We start from the raw sequence: 26,018 nt of genomic DNA, 5'->3' as shown, positions 1-26,018 counted from the left end.
GGAATTGCTTAAATTGCTAAATATTACTAAGTCCCGAACGACTCCCTATCATCCGGAGGGAGATGCTCTGCCGGAAAGATTAACTGAACTCTCCTCCATATGGTCGGCACTCTGACAGGCTCTCAAACGAGCACAAGTGGAGTAAACATGTGGAATCCTTGGTGCATGCCTACAACTGCACTCAACATGAATCCACAGGGTACACTCCCTATTTTCTGATGTTCGGACGAGAAGCTCGGCTACCGGTGGATATGTCTGAGGATATCTACCGATGGGGTATCCAACAGGAAGGAATTTGTGTACGTACAAGGTTGCATAACAGTTTACAACAAGCCTACCAATTAGCAGAACGAGCTGCAGCTCAATTGAATTCCAGTAACAAACAGCGCTACGACCATAAGGTTTGCCATCAGGAAATTCGTCCTGGAGACGCAGTTCTTCATAATCTAGGGATTCCTGGGAAGCACAAACTTGCTGTTCGTTGGAGAGATGAGTATACGAAGTTTAGTCACCGATGCCTGGCCTCCCAGTTTATCGTATTCAAGATTCGGAAGGCCGGGTAAAGGTGTGGCACAGAAATCATCTGCTCCCCATTCCACAAATAGGAGAGGATGAACTGAAATACTAGCTACTCCACTGGATGATGAGCCGAACTCAACGGAGGTTGGTCAAGAGACTGTAGATAACACCAACTCTGAGGATCCTATGGAGGGAACATCTCAAAGGGGCCCCCAGACCACCGGGGCATCTCCAGTAGGAGCTCCGGGTAAGGGGCCCTATAGACAAATGCCAAATAGGGTGGCTCCAGTGAGTCAGCCTCTGGATCCACAGAACCCGTGCTTTGTACATCAGACAGACTGTGCAGATATTGATCCCCTCAAGAGAAGAGGCTGAGCCTCAGGACTATGCTAGTCACTCTCCAGAGGGAGTGACCGCAGAGCAGCTCCGCAGGAGCCAACGAGTTGGTTAACCTCCAATGAGTATGACCTATGATCAATTTGGGGCACCCCATTATGAGGCTCAGCAGTGGGCTCACAGTAAAGTGAGATCTGTCATAGTGATGTTCAGCAAAATGTATAATCTTATGTAGAGCTGATGTATATGATAAGATGTATATATGATCTGCATTTTTATTGTGTAAAATGTGTATGGTCATATTATGTGCGCTGTTCCCAAGCGGGGACGTTGGGGGTTCTGGTGTTTCCCCTTACCTCCAATGTTAGAATGCTCTGTAAGGGTCTATAGCCCCCAGCAGGCATAGGGGCATGTGACATCAGGGAGCCAATCACGCGGCAACGATCTTCTGCAGAGGCAGTTACATTATGCGCATTTAATCAAGGAAGGCAGTTGGAGCCGGGACTCAGAGAGGGGAAGGTGTGTAGGTGCAGGGGTCTGTGACCCTCTGCACTAGACCAGAGACACCCCTTAGGCCCCAGCTATGCCCAACTCACCCTAGATTGTGGCTGCTCTAGGGAAGGCCCCATTAGTTAGGGACCCTGCCTTTACTGGTTAGCCAGATTAGGGCCACAGCTGCTTTTGGAGCTACTATCACCGCAAGTGTCACTTCAGTGGGAGGTGTTCAGCCAGCGGAGGATATCGCAGGATCGGCGGATCCCTTTACCTCTTCTTGTCAGTGCACCAGGGTGCGGATACAACCGGCAGGTACCTGTTCACCAAACGTGCACCAACACTACTGTACAGTAAGGCGCTGATCACACCTAGAAGGGAGGGTATCTTTTGGGGGACACTCAGAGGGTGAGGCGACCCCGGGACTCTCCTGGTATTGTGGACACTGTGTGGGGTATACTGTGGTGGGACAAAGCCCTGCGTGGCTAGTGATAACTGTAACCAGTAGTAATTATATCCTCTGTGTTGATTAGTTTATATGACAGTAAAAGGTTATTGCATAATCTGTGAGCTGTTATTATTGGTTCCTCTTCGGGGTTATCTCATATAATTGGGTTCCTGTACAGGTGAAGGCGCTGCCACTTTATATATTTGTTAACCCAGGCTCCTAGTGGCAAAGGCTCAGCTCTCTGTGAGCCCACAGGTAACGCCAGCACCAGTAGTCCCTTCATGCTAGAGGGAAAAAGGGCTGCGGAGTATGCGTATGGAGATCCGTGGTTTTCTCCCACAGCTCGACTCTGGGCTTTAACCTGAGTGGCTTGCTCCATTGCTGGGTGATGGGATGCTCCCATAGACGCCTGTTGTGCAGGGTGGTACTGGCCTGCTGGCGTTGGGGGGCGCCCCTGATCAGTCTCTTCCTCATGTCTTTGTTGCACAGAGGGAGCACTTAACTGATCTTCATGGTCACACAATTGACGCGGTGACGTCACGCACTGTAGGTGTACATATAGCGAGTCGATGGCTTATTTTACAAAGGGCCAAGTGAAGGGTCGATAGTGACACATGGTGCCAGTCCTCATTTGGATTTGGGTCTTCTAGGCTGCTTCCTGCTTTTCTCCTATTCTGTTCTATGGGGAGGGGGGAAGTGCATTTCTGCGGATATTTGTTTTCTCTTCCCCATACACCACCCTTGTGAGATTCTTATTTTAGTGTTTTTTGTTTAATAAATTGTTTGTTTGTTTTTGCAAATGTATGTTTTATGTATAAACAAGAGGGGAGAAAGAGATATGCTTTTGATCGGTGCATTCCTAGAAAATCCCAAATGTGAGCCGGTGTGGAAATAGGCACTTTGCAAGTGTTCGTACCGGCTACGGTATCTTTTAGCACAATTAAACCTTATTCCTGTGTCTAGGGATAGAGTGACAGGTGGGTCATAGGTTGAAAGTGTAAGCACATATACCTGAATGTATAGGGTATTTATTGTATATGTTTTATGTATATCCATTTGAGCGTTGGACCTTTTTTCTATAGGAGTTTTGTAGTGATCCTTACGCAAGAAATATGGGGCCGCGCAAATGAAAGTAGCTTATGCGAGTCGCGGATCGAATGCAATGATGAGCATTATGGTTTTAATCGACTGATCTACTAAACGGGATATATACCAAACTGTAATTTCTTGCTCTCAATAGCAATATTACTTCTACATATAAAAGGGGTCTAAGCCACAAAAAAAGAAATTACAAAACTGTAAGCTGAACAGCACTATTGAGGAACTCTTCAGAAAGCCTTGTGGAGCGAGTATATGCAACAGGCAGAACAAAACTATAGCCAACGTGGCTACATCTCTCCATCTTTAATTGTTAAGTGCCTTTGAAATGGTACTAAATAAAATTAGCACTGTTTAAAAGGCAAACCCTTCTCTTTCGCAAATAAATGACAGAAGTGGACAACTCGAGTTTATTCGGCTACGTATCAACACAAAGGCTAAATACTAGCCACATGTTTGTCACACTGTTCATGTGGATGAAGATGGATTTCACTTGACTATTTTGAATAATCCTACATTGCTTGATTTTGTAGATGCAGCAGAAGTTTGTGTAATAACCATCACAAAAAACCTGCAAAAAAAGACACATTACTGTTACAAACTTTCTAAAATACTTGTTTAACATAAAATCTATGACCAACAAAACTCACTATTTTTTTATTGTAGACCACGTTTCTGCATCAAGTTCCCGTGTGCCATATATTCCAGACCATTCATTGGATTTATAGTACACTATATATGAACAAAAGGTTTTTTTAGATTAGGTGTTTCATGCCACTCTTTACTTCGGGTGAAAAACAACTTTTCTAGTGTGATTTATATATGAATATTTAAACACATTACTAATATGTTAATGCAGCAATACAGGTATCATTGTTTAAATTTATTATAGGCGAAGAGCTGAACTGTGTTAATTTCAGCTCTGGGGACACCTTACTTCCAGAATTAACTTTGTAGGGTGTGACGGTTATCTCTTTTCAGTTTAAACATCCCAGTCACGCGGGCCAATAGAATGCCGCACTGGATGACGTTATCTCTAGAAGCAGGGGGTCCAATGAGCTGAAATGAATACAGTGCAGCTCCGAAAACCCCTGCTTCAATCCTGTAATAAAAAAATAAAGTAAAACCCGTATTGCTGCTTTAATTTAACTTATATGATACAGGGATCGCAACCACGTGATCACTTCAATAGCAATCAGTTACAACCAGCATTCCGATGACTGAAATAGGAGTGTTTTTCCTTTCCAATCATGAATGCAATCTCCCATTCGAGAACGAGCAAAAAAAGGTATGACATTCAGGGTCCCTGGAGTGCCGGCCCTTGTGGCTTTCAGGGACCTTCATAAATGTCACTCTAAAAGGTTAAAAATTAAGACAATGCCTGTAGGCCATGCTTAGAAAATCAGCCACCCTCCCCTTTTTCTGTCCAGTAACTCCACATTCAGTAGTGCTATCGTAGTGCATTCAAAAACCTTCAATGCAAACAGAAAATGTGGTACTTCAATACAATCAACTTATTATGGTGAAGCCATCATTTTAAAACAGAAAACTTATTTTTTAAATAATAACTCAAGTGATTCTACAGTGACAAGTTGTGTTAAAAAAAAAGTTCTTCGGGCTACTGGATAAATTCAGCAGAATCTCCGGTTTTAAGATTAACCAATCGAAATCGGAGGCGCTGAACCTAAATATTCCAAAAGAGACAGAGAAGCTAATTGAGCTTAACTTTCAATTTAAATGGCAGACCAGAGCTATAAAATATTTAGGAATATTTCTCACTAAACATAACCGCAATCTCTACCAAGAGAACTACCCGAGACTCCTAAGAGCCCTTACAAAGGAACTCAAAGAGTGGTCTGCTTATGGGATATCCTGGATTGGTAGGATCTTCTGTGTGAAAATGAACCTTCTCCCCAGGATACTATACCTGTTCCAAACTCTTCCGATACCCGTGGTAAGATCAGACATTATAGCACTGCAGAAAGCAGTTACGAAATTCATTTGGAAAAATAAAAAACCACGGATAAAAATGTCAATCATGCAAAGGCCTAAGGAAACTGGAGGTCTGGCAGTGCCGACCTTGATGGCTTACTATAAAGCGGCCCAACTGTGCCAAATAACGCAGTGGCATGGTGATCCGGAGCTGAGGCGCTGGGTAGCTTTGGAGAGGGAGGTATGTGCCCCGCTAGAGCTCAAGGATATTATCTGGTATCCCAAGGTTAGGCTGAAAGAGCTAAAGAATCCGCTACCCTCTGTGTTGAACTCTCTCTCGGTCTGGGAATCGACCAAAGATAGGCACTCATTGACCTCTAAAGATTCATTAATGGCCCCTTTGTATGGCAATCCGGACTTTGCTCCAGGGCTAATCGGCAGGAACTTCACACACTGGCAACAAGGGGGCTTAAGAAGGCTTAAGGACCTGGAGGGCCGAGACACAATCAAAACATTTGAGATTTTACAGTCAGAAACGGGCTTACCCAACACAGATTTTATTAGATACCTCCAGGTTCGGGCATTTTATACCAAACACCCAAACAGACCACCGCTAACTAATTTTGAAAAGCTCTGTGATCGGGGAACCGATACACGGGGACTCGTATCTGCCCTTTACAGGGAGGTGGCCAGGGCGGACATTGATGACTCACATAGACCCAGTTTCATGACTCAATGGGAAACAGACTTGACTGGACCGTTAGCAGACGAAGAGTGGACGGCGATCTTCAACGCTGCGGCCAGCAGCTCGATTTGTACGACACTGAAGGAGAACTCATATAAAGTATTGTTGAGGTGGTACCTCACCCCAGTTAGATTGGCAAAATTTGTCGCGGGAGCTTCCCCTCTCTGCCCTAGACAGTGTGGGGAACAGGGAGATCTGGTACATATGCTGTGGTCTTGTTCACGAATCATACCCGTCTGGACACAAATTAGAGATTGGCTTCAAAGGGTCTTCTTGGGCCTCAAAATTCAACTAGATCCGTGGATTTTCTTATTAGGTAAGCCCACTGACGAGGTATCTAGATCAGGAAACAAACTCATAGCACACTTTGCTACGGCGATGAGGTGCGAGACCGCAGCGTTATGGAATCAGAATGCAATTCCATCGATAGACAAAATTCGGAATAGAATTTGGTTCGCTTGCCAGATGGAAAAGTTGACAAGTCTAGTCAACGACACTGGTTCAAATTTTCAAAAAGTCTGGTCATTGTGGTTGGCACAGACCGATATCCCAGGGATGAGCAATGCCAGCGTCTGGCTTTGATAGTAGCAGATGGGCTCTCCTTCGGTGGCGGAAAAGACACACGAGAGGGTTGACACATAGCTCGACATATAGGACAAAGGCAGGAGACCTCCGACTGCCCCTGGTCTTTGGGCTTGGCGGGATGACTAATGAGTCAGTTCTAAACACGCGGAAAGAGTCATCGGCAATGGAAAACCCGGAGGAATTTACACTCTCCCTCTAGCCGATACCTGCCCCCCCTCCCCCCCTCCCCATCCCCTCTCACGTCTTCCCCCTACCATGTTTGTCTCGATGTTGTATGTCATAAAGCTGACTAAATGATACCAATGTGATTGTGGACAGTACTACCATTGTAAAAACCAATAAAAGAAAGTTATAAAAAAAAAAAAAAAAAGTTCTGTTTATTTCAATGTTGACCTACAAGTGATTGGCCTTATATTTTCCACAGTTCATTTCAGGGACTCCCCTTACCACTCTTCTGCTTTTCTATTGCCTACATTTTATCTGACTTTTAGGAAGAAGTGAATTTCGAATCGTTACAGAATTTGAGACTTAACTCACAAACCTACCAATTATAACAGCACAGACTGCAAGGCAGTGCCACCGTGAACTATATAAAAGCAGAAGTAAAAAAATGTACCTTCTAAAACAGAGGAAAATCTTCTGTTCATTGTATACCTGAAATCTAGTGAAAGGCAGAAAGATTAGCGATGTATCAGTGGAACACATTACAATCAAATGTACAAAACCCACCTACTGCACCGACACACTTTATTCGAGCAAATACCCAGTATGTACCTGGCAGATACCTGGAATGCGCCGCTCCTCACCTCTGACAAGCCCCGTTGTGTTTGCCTTCCCAGCCTGGGTTCATGCCTGGCTGACGGGCGGCTGATCTGTTAAATGATAATGATTAGGATTTAATAGGCTGCAATGCTTCGCGTGTCTACCAGATGGCATAAATTCATGAATTGTAATGCAGTATATATATATATATATATATATATATATATATATATATATATATATATATATATATATATATATATATATATATACTGTGCAGTATTGCAGCCAGCGGGAATAAAATGCTTCAATCCCTGCTTGGAAAATACCTCAATGCACTCGGGCAGAAAACAGTCACAAACCTCAATACACCCGGGTATACCCGAATTCGTGGGACTAGCCGAGCTCGAATAAAGTGTGTCGCCAGTGTATATTCATATTATATTTATTGTAACAATCACACAATATAGAATACTTGTATAAAAGGTGAGTATTTTAACACAAATTTCTAATCTAAATGTAACCACCCCTTACTTTAGGTCCACATAATGCCTCAATAGTCTAAATGGTACAAGATCTAAACAACTGGGGCTAAAACGGTACCAAAAATGGACAAACAAATACAAGAAGATGATAGGACAACAGCTATTGTATAATGTTTGACCTATTTTTAGAGTTGATGGTACTCTACAGTCTTTCACTTATTTGCCACCTATGACATATGGTGTTACAGAGCTTTGTTGTTAGAAGTTAAGGCCGGAGTCATCAAAGCACGATGCGGGATAGTCAAACACGATGATGCAGGGTATCGAGCAAATTACTTTATCGGGAGATACTGTCAGACTGAGAGTGACATTCGTCATTGCATTTTTATGACTCCCGGTCTGTCTCCCACATGCACCAGAAGACTTAGACAGATGGATGCTGGGTGAAATTTAAATACATTTACTGTTTAGCCAGGGTACAACCTAGACTTGAAAAACAGATTAGGAGCAAAGTTAATCCCATTGAGTCACAAATAAGAAAACAAACTGAGCATAAAGGGTCTGATTCCTTAAACTCCGGATCAGCTGATGGCAGAAACGCTGATTCAAGTCAATTGGAGTTTTCACCCAAAGTGCGACTGGCCTTGGAGTTTTTACAATCAGTCCCAGAGAGTACTGTAACCATGCTGTAAAATGGCTGCAGTCATCTCTCCTGCTGACAATAAGGCCTCGTAAATTATGGGCATGCCAGCAGTAATTATGGAGGTTTGCCCTCACACCCTGGTGAGGTGCCCTATGTATGGATGGGAGTGGTCACATGCTCTGAATCCATAATTAGTGATGTCAGAGTTGTGTCAGCCCCCTGAGGATACATAAGGCACAGCACTGATCAAAAGTTAGGCGTTCAGAAGTAGTTGCTAAGCTGTTGAAGGATTAGGTAATAGTTCTTCCCAGTTCTGGAAGGAGTTAAGAGTGATTCTGTTCTAAGCTGCTGCTTATGAGACTGTGACCAGGGACCTGGCACAGGGTAGATATCCCTGCGGGGATAGGGAATCCCTACATTAGGAGGACTATACCTTTCAAAGGGAAGTACGGTGAACAATGGAGGGCTAAATACACCCATTGTGGAGGGCAGCTGGCCCACCGTATTCAATAAAGATGCTCCTGATTAAAGACACTCTCGTGTGTAAGTGTGGAATCATTGCACAGAGAGGAGCACCACAGAGGAGTTCCTCACCAGGACCATCCACAAGCTCACGCTGGGATCCTGATGAGGTGGAGGCGCTGCACTGGATCTAGGTAGGACTCAAGCACACTACCTCAGCTGCCTGTCTGGGTTGGCAATCCCCACACAACATCATGCGGGAGACTCAGGAGTCCTGTTGCCAACAGGTGCACCACCGGACATCACACTGTAATGGGGACTGGTTAGACCACAGGGGCCAATATGGGATTGGGTGGGTCAGGCCAGGTCAGAAAATCCGTTACAGTACTTAGACAGAAGTAGAAAAATAGAAACGGAGAGAGTCCAGAGATCGAAAGGAAAATATTTTCTAGAGCAGGGGGTGTGCAAAATTTTTAAGTAGCATCCTCTGCCTGCTCTTAACTTCCACACCCCCCCCCCCCCTCTTTGGCATCTCTCTCTGTGACGTTGAGACGTTATCGTCATGGCATTGCGATGTTGCGTTGTCATGTGATGCGTTGGCATTTTGTTGCATTGTCATAGCGACGAGTGTCAAGAGAAGCTGGAGAGAACGGAAGAAGCAATTTAGAGGTCCGGCGCTCTTCCCCAGGCAATCAATTTAAATGTTGTGGAAAAGAGCACGGGGCCTTTGCAAGCGCAGCGCCCCCCCTTTCAACATTTTGTGTCCCCCCCCCCGTTTGCACACCTGTTCTACAGATTGGTGAAGCTTAGCAAATGTTGGCCATTTGCAGCTTCCAAAAAAGTTATTAAAGTTATCAAACTTCACTAAAAAATCCTCAAAAGCAAATATCTTACGTAGAAAGCCACTTGTTAGAAATGTTCCTGAAAATAATCGAATTTGTCAACTTTTCCAATATTTTTATACAAAAATTGAGAAGTGTTGAGTGCAAATCAACAAGTTTCCCTCAAACATTTTGCTGATTTACAAAGTTCTTAAAACAAATTACAATAACTTTTATGAAACTACTATATTAAATAAATATATTAATGTAAATACTTTATTACTGAGAACTACTATTAATGGTTAAAATCTACTAGGTCCTTCAAAACCAAGTGATAACCCCTGTAAGAGTTTATGGTGTAGAAGTGTCCTTAAATTTAAAACCTCAATAGCGCTGGCATGTGGCATAAAGCCATGTATGGTTGTCACACAGTTTGTGTGACCTTTGAAGAGTCAGTATCCTGAATCCTATATATTGGTGTCTCTATTGGTAGGGTCAGTTAGAAATGAATGTTACTGTCTGTATGATCAGTAAGAGCTGTAATAGGATGTTAAAGCATTCCTAGTAATAATATTTGATCCCAAGAGAGCCACTGTATAATATATTGATATTCTAAAGTTGATATATGGCGAGACTGGTAATAGCCAATTTTGTGATACTGTTAGTGATAATTATGTGAACGGTATATATACAAAATAAGTCATGGGCCGTTTTAGAGCCCAGAAATGAAAAAAAAAAAAAACCGTGAAAAAAAACTGTCTCATGGATTGTGTCAGGAAGTAACTTTATCTGTGATTGTCCTGGAACAGGATTACACATTTTCTGTGTCTCTTTGCAGCTCACAGATTTCTGTCTCCTTAATTCAGCTGCTTGTTAGTTCCCCTGTTCCAGCAGCTAGCTGCATGTGTAAAGATACATTATTGACACTTTCTATCTTTACACTGCCACCAGTTGGTTGCCCTGGCAACCTCCCATTCTCATTACCATGCGTTTGGTTTAGCCTTGTTGTTCCCCTACCCATTTCTGTTTATGGAATGGTCCTTTGACTCTTCCTGCTTGTCACAGGAACATGTGCTTTAGATCTAACAAGCTGGCTTAGTGAGTACATTCTTCCTCCATTACACCCCTGCAAAGGCCATCCTTTTTTACCCGCCCCCCTTTATACCAAGGCACCATCAGCTATTGAAGCACACGCACTACATTACACCATCTTCAAGTACCTTTTATATTTCTGTTGACTCCCCCAATAAAGTTAAAGAATATAGAAGGACTTTGTGTGCTTTCAAAAGGGGTTGCGTTAAATCACTGGAGTCATTCACATCCTACTGTACATGTGATCCTGGTTCCAGAAGAGTGATCGTGTTCAATGTATATACAGATAAAATAGGTGTGTGGATAATTGTCACAACCATCAAATATTTATCATTCTAATTGAATGCTTATCCAAATAGTAAAGATATGGGTAGGCTGTTACTATTGAGACGCTGTAGCGTACTGTGTCTCACATGCCTGCCTCTATTTACCGGACAGATTATATTTTGTGTATCGGCTTCAGTAATGGTATACTGAAATCGAGTTAGTGCTCCATAGACAGTATTGGTTTAATATACTGACTGCTAGTGTTTACCTTGTGGGTCCACATCTTTTTATCTAGCTATAGATTGTTAGCCAGAGCTTAGCGTAATAGAACACACTGCCTGTCTAATGCCTTGACTGAGACCTGCGTCTCAGTCACACTTAGTGACGTGAAAAGCAGCACATCACCCGACGCGCTTTTCGTTCCGGGAGGAACTTCTTCATGGGTGGGCTAATGTCATACCAACTGTCTCATACATGGCTTTATGCCACATGCCAGCGCTATTGAGGTTTTAAATGTAAGGACACTTCTACACCATAAACCCTAACAGGGGTTATCACTTGGTTTTGAAGGACCTAGTAGGTTTTAACCATTAATAAAGTATTATTAACATTAATATATTATTTAATCTGGAAGAGGTTGGGTGAGTCATTTATGGATTCTTCTTTCCTTGTATATGCCTCATCTTTATTCCCTGACAGTACCCCTCTAGAACATATTAACACTGTATTAGCTGAGCTGGGGCTCATCCTCTTTATCTCTCACCTTATTACATATTGAGTGAATCATCCCTTGTTTTGGATCTATCAAACCATGTGGAAACCAGAGTAAAACAATATTTTTTTAAGATAATTGTACAAGCTGTCTAAACAAAACTAACTAACACCATGTCACTTCAACGTACAGAGTTTAAAGGAACAGTCCCTGCAGAGTCAAAAAAAGAACGAAGGACAGTGGCATGTTAGTAGGTTAAATGGAGATGAACAATCTAAAAAAAAATATTTCACAAATCTTTTTTTAACCGTATTTTCCATGGTAGGCCTTAACCAAATCTGTTGGTCTTTACATTGTTTATCTTATTCTTCTCAAAATTAGAGGTAAATTTGTGTATTTGTTTTGTCCATTGTTTGTGAAATAGGTATAACCAGACAAAAAATAGTTATGGTGGGTAAACAAAATTGACAAAAACCCTCCACCGTACGTACAGTAAATAAAAATGCTATGTGGTGAAATTGCATAGCTCAGAGAGGTCTGCAACCCTGTCTTTCACCATTATCGCTTAACAGTGCTTCCACTGTAGCCAGGTACTCTGGGTAATGACATGCAAATGAGCAGTGTCCTTCTTTACTTCTTATCCATTATAACATGGACCTAAAAGCTTATGCCTGCTGTATTACACAGCTTTCCAGCACAGCCTGGGCAAAGAAGTGCATAGCCAGTAAACCTACTCACAGGCAACATCTATTTCGACCTTTTGGGTATAAGAATAGGTATAAAACTGTAAGGGTGTGTTAGGTACTTTGTGTGCGCGCGCGGAGGGAGTGCGTCAGGTTCCGCGACGGCACGATAGTACAGGGTGCCGCCATGTTATTGCGCAATGTTGCAGAGGGCACTAACAAAGTGGAGGTCGCGCATGCGCGATGGAGCGCGCGAACGCCAGGCCAATAAGGGAAAGGCTCTATTAATGGACTACAACTTCCAGGAGCTCTGGATCAGTCACCTGACGCTAGGAGCCAATGAGAAAGCTGGGATTAGAAGGAAGAGGAAGTGGAGAGGGAGACCACGCTAGGGAGGAGAGGAGGACAGAGCCGGAGGAGGTAGTGTGAGTGCAGGGGGTCAGTGACCCGCCTGCATAGGTCAGCTATTCCCCTCAGGCCCATAGGAGAATTCCCTGAGTCACCGTAGGCTGCGGAACTGCAGGGACGATCGATAGCGGAAGGAATTGTCACTTTAGTTAGGGACAACGCACCGAGTTGTGGCCGGTCGCCGTCATCTGGGATCAGACGGCGGGACACCGCGACATCGGGAGGACAAGGAGCGGAGGCACGGATCCTTTGTGAAGAAGGAACGGTCACCGCCGTGACCGGAAGGTACATTGTAATGGAAAGTGCACCAACACCGCTCATCAGGCGCTGATCCCGCCTTAGGAATACCTCTGTAGTGACACTAGCAAGTGGCTAGCGGACTGAGCATACTACCCAATACTTTACAAGGACAACCTCTATAAGAGCGTGGCGGAGCCACTGTTATACCGGACAAATTCACTAGAGGTGTGGCTGAGCCACTATAGTATAAGGACTCTAACGTTATAATATATATGCAAGTTATGTGTGATGTTACTGCACCGACACACTTTATTCGAGCAAATACCCAGTATGTACCTGGCAGATACCTGGAATGCGCCGCTCCTCACCTCTGACAAGCCCCGTTGTGTTTGCCTTCCCAGCCTGGGTTCATGCCTGGCTGACGGGCGGCTGATCTGTTAAATGATAATGATTAGGATTTAATAGGCTGCAATGCTTCGCGTGTCTACCAGATGGCATAAATTCATGAATTGTAATGCAGTGTGTATATGTATATATATATATATATATATATATATATATATATATATATATATATATATATATACTGTGCAGTATTGCAGCCAGCGGGAATAAAATGCTTCAATCCCTGGCTGGAAAATAACCCAATGCACTCGGGCAGAAAACAGTCACAAACCTCAATACACCCGGGTATACCCGAATTCGTGGGACTAGCCGAGCTTCAATAAAGTGTGTCGCCAGTGTTATATAGAGAATAAGATAAGACTGCCTATGCATAGTAAAACTTGGTTGCACGCACTGTATGGTATGTTTCTTGCCCAGGGCAATCTTACATAACGGGGATCCTGGGCAAGTGGAGGCGCTGCGCTAGAACCGTTACCCCAGGCTCCCAGCTAGCGGAGGCTCAGATCTCCTGGAGCCGCAGGTTGTGTACAGTACCAGTAGTCCCTTAGGAAGGCGTCAGAAAAAGGGCTACAAAACCATCATTGATTAAACAGATAAGTAGCTACCTGTATGCATGAATTCAATGGGCCTGGAGAAAAGTAAAACGTGCTTTTTTTTAACAGGATACTTACTTTAAGATTAGTTTAATTTTTCTAAGTTAGTGGAATATACTCATGTTTTTTTACCTGCCACGTGGGACTGCCCCTTTAAATCAAGATAAATACCCAAAGATGAAAATTCACATTTTGATATTATTTCGCATTAAAAAAAAAAAATAGATATGTTGCAGGTGCTATTCTGTGTACGAGACTGCATACAGTTGTCTTTACTTGCAGGTACTTTGTGTTGTGTAACTTTGAGTGCACCTCAGTACTACCTTGGCTCACGTTCAATTTATGAAACAGAGCGTATGCCCCAACCACACCGGCCACTTCCAGCAATATAATGCCTTTCAAGATCTTCTTGGCGACGGGTTCCATGCTGACGACCAACCTGGAATCTGATAACAGGGGGGGGTGGGGGGGTGTTGTGCTTAAACTGTAGTTTGATTTACTTAAAAATGTATATTATGAATAAAGTACAACCTTTTAAGAAAAAACATACTGTACACTAAATTATCGATGTATGCATAAAATACAATTACGATACACCTTTGGCACATTCTGTGTAAGCGATTTTAAAACGTAACTTAATAGTGGTCTTAAGGTTTATTTTAAAGCGGTAGTCCATCTACATTTTCACGACACCACTCATCATTATTCAAATAACTTACATCTGCTGCAGTCTAATAACCCCCTGTACGTTTATACTAAATAGAAATAAAAACTGGACAGACGGGAAGGGGCACAGGTTGATTTATCTTGACATGTAGGTTTCTAACCACTAATCTACATTGTAATACCCTAAAAACAGGGACTTAATATGTTATATTAGTATATTCTACCATCATATATTGCTTTCTAAGAAGTTATCTTGACATCACTGATTTGCTTCTTATATACTCCTGTGCTGCATTTGCACCATGTGAGTAAATGATTAATATGCACACTAATTATTCTGCAGTTATGTAATACTGTACAACAGCAGAAGATGGACACAATATAATTAGAATAAGTGCTGAAACTTTGAACTTTCCTTAGAACCGGATAACACCCTAATTCCTTATATAGCAAATGCATTCTAGTTTTTTTTCCCGTTTCCAAGTTTGTTGTACAGTAGATTGTTGTCATGCTATCATCTGATCATGGGAATGTTTATCAAGATTAATCCATTTTCTTCAGCCATTACAACTCCCCAAACCACTCACTAAAGGTGCCAGCAAAGTGAAAACAGAGTAAAAATGATAGACATTTTTGCAGGACTTAATTTGAGTCATGCTTCATTTTGCAAGTCTTCATACATACTGCATCACCCATTGTGTTCTAGTACCCATTACTAAAATGAATAAAATAAGGAATTTGGAAAACTACATTTAATAGCACAGCACTATTTTGATGTTGTGTACATGAATTGGCTGTTCACAAATCCCAATTGCAGACCAATGGGCTAGATTAAATCTTTGCTCTCAATGTAGTCGTATACCTGGATATTTTTGGTAAAAAGCCCTTTTTTAAAGTAGAAAGACATTCAACCCTTTTATGTAAACTTGGCCAAGCCTCGTATGGTGCAAAATGTATTATAACTGATATATGTAGATTTATAACACAAACTATGCAATATTCTGTAAAAGTCAAAATACAGTAGACACTTTAAATCTCTGCAGACTTCACAATCTAATTTTGATTCCTTGAAGCAAAGGGGGGGTGGGGGAGGGGAGACCTCAGCCTGAGGAATATTTCTCTAGCCGCTGATGCGAGGTACCGTACCCAAGTCTATACATATGGAGGTAACACACTGGAATTACCCAAAACAAAAAGTAAGATGTAAGGGTCACTCAGATAACTCACACATTGAAAATTTGTGAGGATGTGTATATAAACCAATCACTTCATGCAACAAAAATCTCAATTACATTCATATTTTGTGAATGTTTGGTGTCTAAAAGAAAGAAATCCCAAATAATTTTTTTTAAATCAAAAATAGATAAAAGGAGGGAGAAAGAGAGCAACATTATTTTTAAACTATTGTCAATTGGAGGAGCGGCTAAGTGAGTAAAGACACTGACTGGCACGGAGTTTGAAGCAGGGGAACCTGTTCCCTGTGCCCCTGAAGTGTGACACGAAACGCATAGGATAGCCATTGCATGCTGGGTAATTACGTGACAACGCTATACGCCTAGCACTGCCTACATGAGTGCAGGGATCACTACACGTGGACGCCAGTTTAGAACTTCCCCTAAGCACACGCCAACTGCGATCCAGAGGGGGATATTGCCTGGACTACGGACCTTCCATTTGAGTGATATACCCATTCTGTGTACTTGGATCCATATGATTCCACTTTTATCGTAAGTTGTGTACTTGTTATTTTAATATGAATTTATAAATGTACTTATGCACTTTCAGTTATTCTTTTCCTTCTTCTCTGCGCCCCCATTCTTTTTGTTATATGTGTGTGAGTCCTCTCAAGCCTCGCTGATCACGGGAGACGGGGAGCAGCATTAAAGAGGGATCTCCAGGGAGACATTTGACAGCCAGCGCGCACTAAAACTCTTTACTCGTGTCGGCTCCCTGTGACCTTGGGCAAGTCACCTTATCTCCCCTGTGCCTCAAGCACCAAAAACATAAGATAGTAAACTCCATGGGACAGGGACCTGTGCCTGCAAAATGTCTCTGTAAAGCGCTACGTAAAACTAGCAGCGCTATACAAGAACATATTATTAATTGGACTTATTCCCAAACTGCACTTAAAAAGTTATTTCTTAATACTAAGGCCCAGTCAACAACAAATTTGCTTTGAACAGAAAAAAAAACCCTTTATAGTAGTAACGATTTCCCCACTCTGTGCTCATAAAACTGATTGTCACTGATCAGTTCATTATTGGCATACCATATTAGGCCAAGTACTTAATCCCTCAACCGTCACTGTAGAGTTGGGCGTTATACTGATATGATAGTAATATTGCAATAATAAAAAAAATGACGATGTCGATATGTACATTTTTTATTACTGCTGTATCAGTCAGCCATAGTAATTGTTGACATTTTAAGGTAAGCTAGTAATATGCAGTTTCAGACGACGAGGCATCTTCAAAGAAGGCAGAGCCGCCAAGTAAACCAGGATCTTTGGACCCCTATATTTCACCCAACCCTCAAATGCAGTGATACACCCCTGGAGGATCGCTTTGCCCAGTGTTTGCGCTCTGCCTCTTACTCACTTCCCCACCCATCTCTAATGTTCAAGGACAGGGGGAAGTGTGACTTATTTTAAAATGAAATTGATAAAAAAAAAAAAAACATTTAATCTGTAATAAATGTTAAGAGCCAATGCCTTCTACATTTCCCCTTTTATACATTATAGATCCCCCCCCCCCAATAATTAAGAGTTGATATATTTTTCTATTGTACATATATGGATCACATTTGTTTTATACTAATTATTGTAGTTTTTTATATTTCCAAACCCTAGGTCACTGGATGTGCCTTATTTATTTTAGATAATAAAACATCATAAAAGGTAGTTATGGCATGGTACTTATATTTTGTCTGGGAGAATCTTTAATACAGAAATGCCTCCCTTAGACTTGTCTCTATGTGGTAGCCTAATGAAGAGCTCCTAGACAACTACTTAGTTTGATGATAGTCATGTACATAATCCACCAGTACTGTTTATACTCCATATACCTCTGCCATCTGTTAAAAATATCCCTTAATTCAAAGCATGGGTTGATCCTTCTCTTAAGAAAAGCCTCTCTATTTCTGTCGTCAGTGGAATTTTTGTAGGGAAATAAGTTGCCAGAAACCTGAGGGGGGGGGGGGGGATGAACAGATCTAAGCCTACAGTAACTAAATTAGCTTTAATATAGAAATATCTGAGAGGCTCATTTGTATTTCTTTCATCCCCCTTCCAAATAATTGTACAAATCACTGTAGTTTCTGGTTAGCTGCTTACATAAGGCGATGGCGCTCACTTCCCTTGAAAACCCAGCCCTGTTATCAAGGTCAACTTAAAATACAGAATGCCACCATGCTGCAGGTTACAGAAACACTTTCAGCCGGTGCATGGGTCTTGCTGGGTTACTAGAGATAGCACAGTATCTGCTGCGCACGTGCCGAGGATTGCTATACACTGCGGTTATGTTTCCCTCGTGGGAGGGCTGCTTTTTATGGACTGCCTTAATAAAGCAAACCCGTTGCCATCAGGTCAATGTCACCCCCTCCACTTATCTCCTACAGATAACACGTGTCCTTATAATGTGCCGTATAACACACTACTGCTCTCCCCAACACAACAACTGCAGCAGCGTCACACTGCGCGGTGCTTTATATAACCTCACCCCGCCCCTCCTTCCACGTGACCCCGTGTTCTTACCACGCGGAGACGACGGCAGCAGTTATAGTCAAGTATGTCAGCGAGGTGACGTCTGCAACGTACGATATCTGACGCGTGACCGCACCGAACGTGCCCTCGCTGCTACTGGCAAACAACTCTCTCGCCATCATTGTTACTGGCAAAACAATTCTCCCGCCATCACTGTTACTGGCAAAACAACTCTCCCGTCATCACTGTTTCTGGCAAAATAAGACGTTGCCCGCCGCGCCTCAAGAAGTGAGTTGACATGAAAGATCCATATGCTGAGATAACCGTGTATTCGTGTCTATAGTACAGATTGTGTTTAAAACGATACACTGTAAATACATATTTATTGGTGTTAAAAATCTCAGTGTCAGTGGTGCAAACTACTGTATTGTCACATCTAGTGTGGGGTTTTATATTATTGATTTGTTGCCGGGGAGCGAGGCTGTCAGGGGCACAGTTGACCGTATGCAAGATGGCTACCGCAAACGTGATTGTGTCAACGCGCGGCCGAGGACCAGCAGCCTGTTTTGCTTGTCGCGCTCATGACGCGTTTTTGTTTGTCGCGCTCACGACGTGTGGTGAAGGGAGAGAAGAAGCTTCCTGGAAGAGGAATCCGCAGAGGCATCTGACAGCAGGTGTATAACCAGAGAGGGCTAATGTGAGATGGATGTATCCACCCATCCTGGGGAAGGGGAATAAGGGATGTGTGTATATATCCTGGGGAGTGATAAAAAAAAAAGTGGATGCATATATCCTTGGGAGGGGAAATAAGAGGGGTATATATCCTGAGGTTTGGGAGATAAGGGCTGTATATTCTGGGGAGGGATAATAATTGGGGAGAGTGTAACCTGGAAGGGTAATAAAGGAGGGTGCATAATCTGGGGAGGATTTAGAGAGATGCAAATACCCAGGGGAGTGGTAGCAGGGGCTCTTATATCCATTACAAATCATTAGCGGGTGTCTGACCAGGAGAGAGCAGTAAGACATTGTGTGTAAATAGGTGCTAACTTGTTTGTCTTCCTCAGGCATCAGGGATCTGAGGTGGACAAAGCATCAGAGCAGGAATTGAGCTGGCTCACAGCTTGCTGCTGAAGGAAGATGCCTTGGTGCAGATCACAGAGGCTAAGAAGTCTGTCTTCATCTTTGAATGGTTGCGGTTCCTGGACAAAGTACTTACCGCTGCAAACAGGGTAGGTTTCTTGATTAACATTTTATGAATTGTCACCCATTCTGTCAATGCATTTAATTAATACACCAAGAAGTCTGTGTTCAGCATTCATTACATGTTTTATGTGGAAATCAGTTGTATTTCCTTTGAATAATTACATAACTAGTATTCTATCTAAAAAGTGCTTAAAGGGCAATCCTAGATAAGGACAAAGAGAGATAACCGGTTAAATGTAACACAAGTACAGTATGTGTATATTTGTTGCTGGACATACTGTATTTCCATGGTAACCAAATGCTCTGGTGTGTTTTAGGGATAAGACCCATTGTGAGCTCTACCTACAAGCAAATTGCTGACCCACTCTTTATTTTATTTTTTTTGCATGTAAACTGTAACGAAGGCAAAAAAGGTAAGAAACTTCCAAAAACATTTGAATGGCAGTTACAGCCAGAAAGAGAGTGATACTCTGTATCGCGCTTTGATAAATCATATAAATAATCGAAACCAAAAATAATATGCACAGTCAAATGAAACACATTACAGAAAAGTCCTATAGCAAAAAGCCATGAGGTAGAATGTCAGTGTCGGCTACTTTTTCGTTATGGAAGTTTTCTTGTTTATATTGCTATCCTAGTGACTTCATTACAGCTATTGTATTGAGGATTAGGTTCTGCAAGAAAAATAGCACCACTATTGTATTGTATGTCTTTATTTATATAGCGCCATTAATGTACATAGCGCTATTGGGAATATATATGTCGCTGTGCAACGCAGCTGTTCTATTTAAGAACTAATTATGCTATCGTTATTAGCCAAACAGATAAAGGTGGGTGACAGTAGCACCAGTGTTGATCAAAAGAATGATCAGAAAGAATCCCCTTATAAATAGCACTCAATTGTCATATATATTATTTAGAGTGGACACAAATGGTCCTGCTGGAAATTACAACAATAGATTTGTTGTAATTTACAGCAGGACCATTTGTGTCCACTCTAAATAATATATATGACAATTGAGTGCTATTTATAAGGGGATTCTTTCTGATCATTCTTTTGATCAACACTGGTACTACTGTATAAATACCCTTGTAGCACCTGTCATTCACTCCTGTGCATATATTAATAATGGTGACTGCGGTCTCATTCACGTATCAAAGGTGGGTGACAATAATAACTTTATTTCATATAGCCCTTTTCTTCTAAACACAAAGCACTTCACAATTACAGTATAGTGCACAGTATGCAGCATTGTATATAGCCCTGAAGAGCTTTTCAATTTGTTTTTAGTTTGAGGCACAGCAAGATAAAGTGATTTGTGCAAGGTCACGAAGAGCTGACACCGGGATTTGAACCCCTGCTCAGTTTCCATTTTCAAACTCTGTGTCGTTATCAAAGTCAGTGTCTTTACTCACTGAGCCACTGTATCAAGCCATTACGTAGGACCTGGTGATAATAGAAAGATGCACATTATTCATAGGAACCTCAGTCATGTTTTTCATTGAGTCATCATGATTAATAATTTGTTTCACTTTTTTGCTGCCCTGTAGGACGGCTCCTTGAATGCCTCAGCCCTGGTCTCTGCAGCTTTGGACTTGCCCTAGCAACTCCTGAGCCAAGTAGTGTTCCTCAAATATTTTTTGTAAGCACTTTTTACATGGTAGATTTGTGGCTGCAAGGCTCAACAATGATCCTATCCTTGTGTTTTATTTACTTCTGGAAAATTATATTTAATTGAAAAGTAAGAGTATTTAAAAAAATGAGGCGGTAATTATTTAGGTCAACAGGTCAGTTTTTTTTTTTTATATAAAAATGTTTTACCAGGTAGGAACCTCGTTTTCAGGTTTGTCCTTGGCATAGAGTTATTACAATATATGGTTACATTACAAGAACAGAAGTTATACATTTCATGGACCGAGTTGGAAAATTGGGTAGAGGGGATAAAAGGGCTGTTGAGTTTCAGATTGAAATAAGAACCTTTAATATCAGCAAACAGCTCACACCCTTTGACTGTCCAACGGCTGCGCCAAAGTCTGTCAGCCTTTGGGGCGACACAGATGTACACTGAAATGGTTCAGATTGAATGCAGCTGTGAATTCAAAGGCCTTTGCCCTCTTGGCTCTTTAACATTCCATTGGGTAGAGTTGATGTTCCACATAGTACAAGCAAATGTTAATCCTTGGCACGCTGGTTCTGTGCAGATGGGAGCAGGTCTGGGAGAACCCCATCAGGCGCCCGCTTTTGGGGCGGCGCTGATGTACACAGAAAAAGTTGCAAAGAAGTAATATGTATTGCCTGCACAGAAACACTGGTCTGTGAAGTTTTGAGCACCATAGTGTAACGGTGAAGGGGTTAACCAAGCTCACTAATAAAGGTTCAGCCCACTTGCTTACCCCTGATCCGTGAGTTGAGGTCCTAGAGTGTCAGCTCTTGGACCCAGATGTCCTAAATGCATTACTGTGACTGGGTGCAAATTATGCGACAATAAAGAATCATGTGTGTTTTGCCTTTCCTGGGATGCTGGGATCGGGAGGTTTCTAGGCTGTAAGTTTCAGAGCTGGTTTGTCAGAGAAATTCTTCACAGAATGTGGCTATGTATCGGGGTTACAGAGTTATGGGATACCCCAGGAATTGGATCCGGGAATCGAGTGAGATTCTCGGATACAGCCAAGCACATTGCTCCGGGCAAACCCTGACTCTGAAAACGCTATTGTTACTCACCGCCAGGATTCCTGCTGCAGCATCTTCCAGACAAGGTAAACGGGCATGAAGGGGCTAATGTATACCTACGGTCACCCATGGGGTCCCTAGTATAAAGAGTGGTACCTAGATACATGCCCAGGTACCCTGGACCTAGTATTGCGGTTCAGGGGGCACTCCAGGTAAGTGATAAAGTTGAGAGTGGTTCGTGTGTGTAAAAGTTTTACAAGTTATTTTTCTAAAGTGTGCCAAGTATGAGGCTAGTGAGGGTAGGTGCTATATACACTCACTCCATCCCTGACACCAGAACAGAGACTTATATATTTTACCACACATAAGACACAGTATATTTTATTAAAGGATTATATTTAATAGGTATATGTACTGGTAACCTGTAAATGAACTGTGGGATTTCCAAGTCATGGCTTCCGAGCAGACCAGATGGCTACCACGCTTGGTGCCTATGGGTCTGTGAGAAGTCAGGACTTGAAAGTCTCAGGGATGCCAAGGTGTTAGAACAGGAGGGGTACTGCAGTTCTGCTTGAGTACCCGCCTCCTGGGCTAACACGGGGCTATCCGACCACCGTTTGCCAGAACCCATACTCTGTGGAGCCTGGACAGCGGGTGGGCTCAGTATGCAAAAAGGCAGAGGTGCCAGGTTGGCGCATGCCCCTTGACAGACTGAGAAAGGTGCCCACCCAGCTTTACAATACTGGCAAATCGGTGATTGGCTGGCAGGAGAATTCCCACGCTTTGATAGGCTGCAGATGTTAGTGAGGGAGACACTGAAACCCATAAAGGGACTTGCAGCCAATCAGGAGCGCAGATTCCAAGTGCCAAACCAACAGCGGCAAATTCAAAGATGCTCTCTACTGAATAGACTCGAGCCGGCTTTAAAGATTTTCAACTCAGAAAAGTTTCTAAGTCCCGCTTTTTGAGAACGTAGCGGTCGCAGTTGGCATTGCGCCGAGATCAGTTCCAGGACTTTCGTGAGTACCTACCGGTCAAGGAAAAGGGTTCCTACAGAGGTCATTTTTGGGAATTTCATTCTTAGGATAGATGTATTCGTTAGCCCTGTTCCCAGTAAGTGTGTTAACGTTGTAAATTGTGTTACATTGTGTGTATGTCTTTTCCTGAAATAAATTACAATTTCTTTTACCTCCTTGCTTTGTTCAATCAATGATCCCGTCATAAAAAGGTGTTAATAAACCTGGTCTCCCGTGACACATAGTAGTGCTGCCCATAGATTCTTAATTCTCATTATACAATAATGCATTTAGTTGACTGAAGTCACATCATATCTTATTATATATTTGTGAAAGCACTGTATGCCTGTCTGCATCTCCTGTGTCCCTAGGGGAAATCTCATTGGTCCCTTGGGCCGCCCGCCCCCGCACACCTCTCATTGGCCTGAGGCAGAGTGACGACACACACACACACATCTCCCGCTCTCTTACCCGCCGGTCCCGGAGGCTCCGCCTCTTCCTCCTCGAACATCAGCCTACAACTCATCGTGACCTGCGCGCACCTCCTCCTCTCCCCGTGTCTCCCCGTTTCCCGCGCTTTTACCCCCACCCCCCCCCCCCCCACCAGTCAGCGGGGGAGCGGAGCGAGCTCCCGGGACACCCCCCACAGCTCTCAAGCACGCGCCGCGCGCCCCACGCTCTCCTCCCCGGGATGCCATGCGCACACCTCTCCCCGTGTCTCCCTGTTTCCCGCGCTTTCACCACCCCCCCCCCCCCCCCCCCCCGGGGCCGCTACAGTCAGCGGGGGAGCAGATCGAGCACCCGGGACACCCCCCATGGCTTTCAATTGTGTGCACGCGCTGCGCGCCCCCGCGCTCTCCTCCTCCCAGGGATGCCGCTGTGTCCTCTCCCCGCACTCTCCGCACTGTGACCCGCCTCCTGTACTGGCTGCACGGGTTCCCACACCTGCAGCTCTCCCTGCGGCCCAGGGGCAGCGACTTCAACCCCACGGACAGCGGCTACCGGCAGGTCAGTGCCACCCGCGGCCTGTGTGCAGGGGGTGTGTAAGTGCCACGGCCTTTGTACAGGACGTGACTGGGTCTGTCCTTAGCCTGGTAGTGGGTGCAGCTCTGTGTGGGACAAGGTGCAGCCTGTGGCTGTGAAGTTCCCTGTGTCAGTGGGTGCAGCCTGTGGCTGTGATGCCCCCCCTGCCCCTCCCTGCCCTTTGCCCCCCTGACCTTTGCCCTCCACGCCCCTCCCCCGCCCTTCCACGCCCCTCCCCCCGCCCTTCCACGCCCCTCACCCCCCCTACCCTTCCACACCCCCTCCCCCCCCCCCGCCCTTCCACTCCATGCCCCCTGCCCTTCCACGCCTGGGCAACGCCGGGTATATCAGCTAGTATCTTCTATATTTCCTTCTGTTTCTAACATTCTAATACATTATATGTGTGTTATCTCTTTGGAAACAGTTAAATCCCATGTAACCAACCACAATCGTTTTTGAAAACACTTTTTAACCATTTTAAATTTGCATCCTTAAATACATGTAACAATGCTAAAAGCTAAGATCTGGCTACTTTTGTTGCATTTGAAGTTAGTTACAAATTGTATGTCTTAAGGCGTTCTGAATGAGTGTGAGTTTTCCAATTAAGTATTTAATTTACCCATAGCCCTCACTGTCCTTATCAGAGAGCCAACAAAGATAAGGAGAGGGGCAAGAGGAGAGTTTTGTGTGGACAAATGCATGTTGGAAACAGTGATAAACACAGAAGGTAGTAACTAGAGGCAATATAACACCTCCTGAGTCGCAGCTCATGTTTCCAAACAAACTGTAAAAAAAATGTCTTTATAAATACTTATAGATGTCAGATTGTGGTTTCAAGTAATCGATCACCCAGATGTAACCCCTTAACCATGTCACTGCCATCAATACACTTGGTTCCTACTGAGGACTTGACCCTTTAAATGTCATCCAGCTTGGAGTGCTGAATACCACCCATATTTTATTTCTTGATGGCACAATGACTAGCACAAATACATTAACTGCTTTTTTTTTTACTGCAAACAAGGCAGCACAATTGATTGCATTTCACTTAATGGACAAAGCTAAATATTGTCCCCGAAGCCTTTCACATGACATTTGTTTCTCAATTTATGTATACCAATTTAGTGAAAGGGATTTATTGCTTGGCAATGCTTTATTCAATGTGTATATTTAGAACATGGAATCTCTCACTTACCAATATTTTGCTTATTCTCTGGCAATGAAGGGTTAAGGCACTGTTCAGTAAACTGGTGAGCTGTGGGTCTGCTCCTTGTGACCGTGGGCAAGGCTGTTCGACCTTTTTGTGTTTCAGGAACTAATGTGTAGATTGCAAACTTCTTGTATTGTGCTGCATACACGAGATGTAAACTAAATAAAAGTACATTCCTATCACAGACGGACATCAAAGACAACCAGAAGAAGCTCGTGGAACAGGTCACCGGTCTCATAAGCAGCTCCCCAGGACCGCCCACTCGCAAACTATTAGCCAAGAACCTTGCCACACTCTACAGCATTGGAGACACTTTCACTGTCTTCCAAATCCTGGACAAGTGCAATGAAATGATCAAGAGTAAAGACGACACTGCTGCCTATCTACCAACTAAACTGTAAGTTTGAAGGCTGCAGTAGGGTGACCATCTGTTTTGTACATACTGAAAATAAATGGGATGGGGGGAAGAGGGGATGTAACCTCAAGCTACTGTCTAAGAGACGGTGCCAGGGGTAAAGAAATCAGGTAACAAAAACTACGCTTGCCTAGGCAAGAAAGGACCCCTTTTAAACAAGCACTCGTGTGGTAATGAACTTAAATGAATAAAATGACCTTTATTAATATATAAGGGTAAAATGAATGAAGGAATAGACACACAAAACTATTAAAAAGAATATTAAACTAAATACCTCCCAGTCCAGTGTACCAGACTGGTTGCAATATGGATATGAGGGACCTTGTAATAACTGGCACATGCAAAGATAGATGAGGCACTTGTGCCTCAGTGTGGTATATATGTTG

The 26,018-nt window shown here is 43.2% G+C and overlaps 2 long non-coding RNA genes and 1 pseudogene across 3 annotated transcripts; 2 read left to right on the top strand and 1 right to left on the bottom strand.

The window, feature by feature from the left end:
- Positions 1-3,289: 3,289 nt before the first annotated feature.
- Positions 3,290-18,297, bottom strand: LOC142493148 (uncharacterized). Of its 2 annotated transcripts, XR_012801022.1 has the most exons (5): positions 18,146-18,297; positions 14,052-14,174; positions 6,772-6,816; positions 3,544-3,625; positions 3,290-3,464 (listed from the first exon to the last, which is right to left on the bottom strand). It is a non-coding gene; the product is annotated as an uncharacterized LOC142493148 (long non-coding RNA). The 2 variants fall into 2 exon arrangements; XR_012801023.1 differs by lacking the exon at positions 6,772-6,816.
- Positions 18,298-18,598: 301 nt separating this feature from the next.
- The window catches only part of LOC142492340 (HEAT repeat-containing protein 5B-like), a 42,215-nt pseudogene continuing 34,795 nt past the window's right edge, over positions 18,599-26,018 (top strand).
- Positions 19,659-23,156, top strand: LOC142493149 (uncharacterized). Its single transcript, XR_012801024.1, has 2 exons — positions 19,659-19,710; positions 20,849-23,156. It is a non-coding gene; the product is annotated as an uncharacterized LOC142493149 (long non-coding RNA).

The sequence above is a fragment of the Ascaphus truei genome, chromosome 4, assembly GCF_040206685.1.
Source record: "Ascaphus truei isolate aAscTru1 chromosome 4, aAscTru1.hap1, whole genome shotgun sequence".
In the NCBI taxonomy this organism is placed as follows: Eukaryota; Metazoa; Chordata; class Amphibia; order Anura; family Ascaphidae; genus Ascaphus; species Ascaphus truei.
The sequence above is the reverse complement of the archived record's forward strand: the minus strand, read 5'-3'. Positions and strand labels throughout refer to the sequence as shown.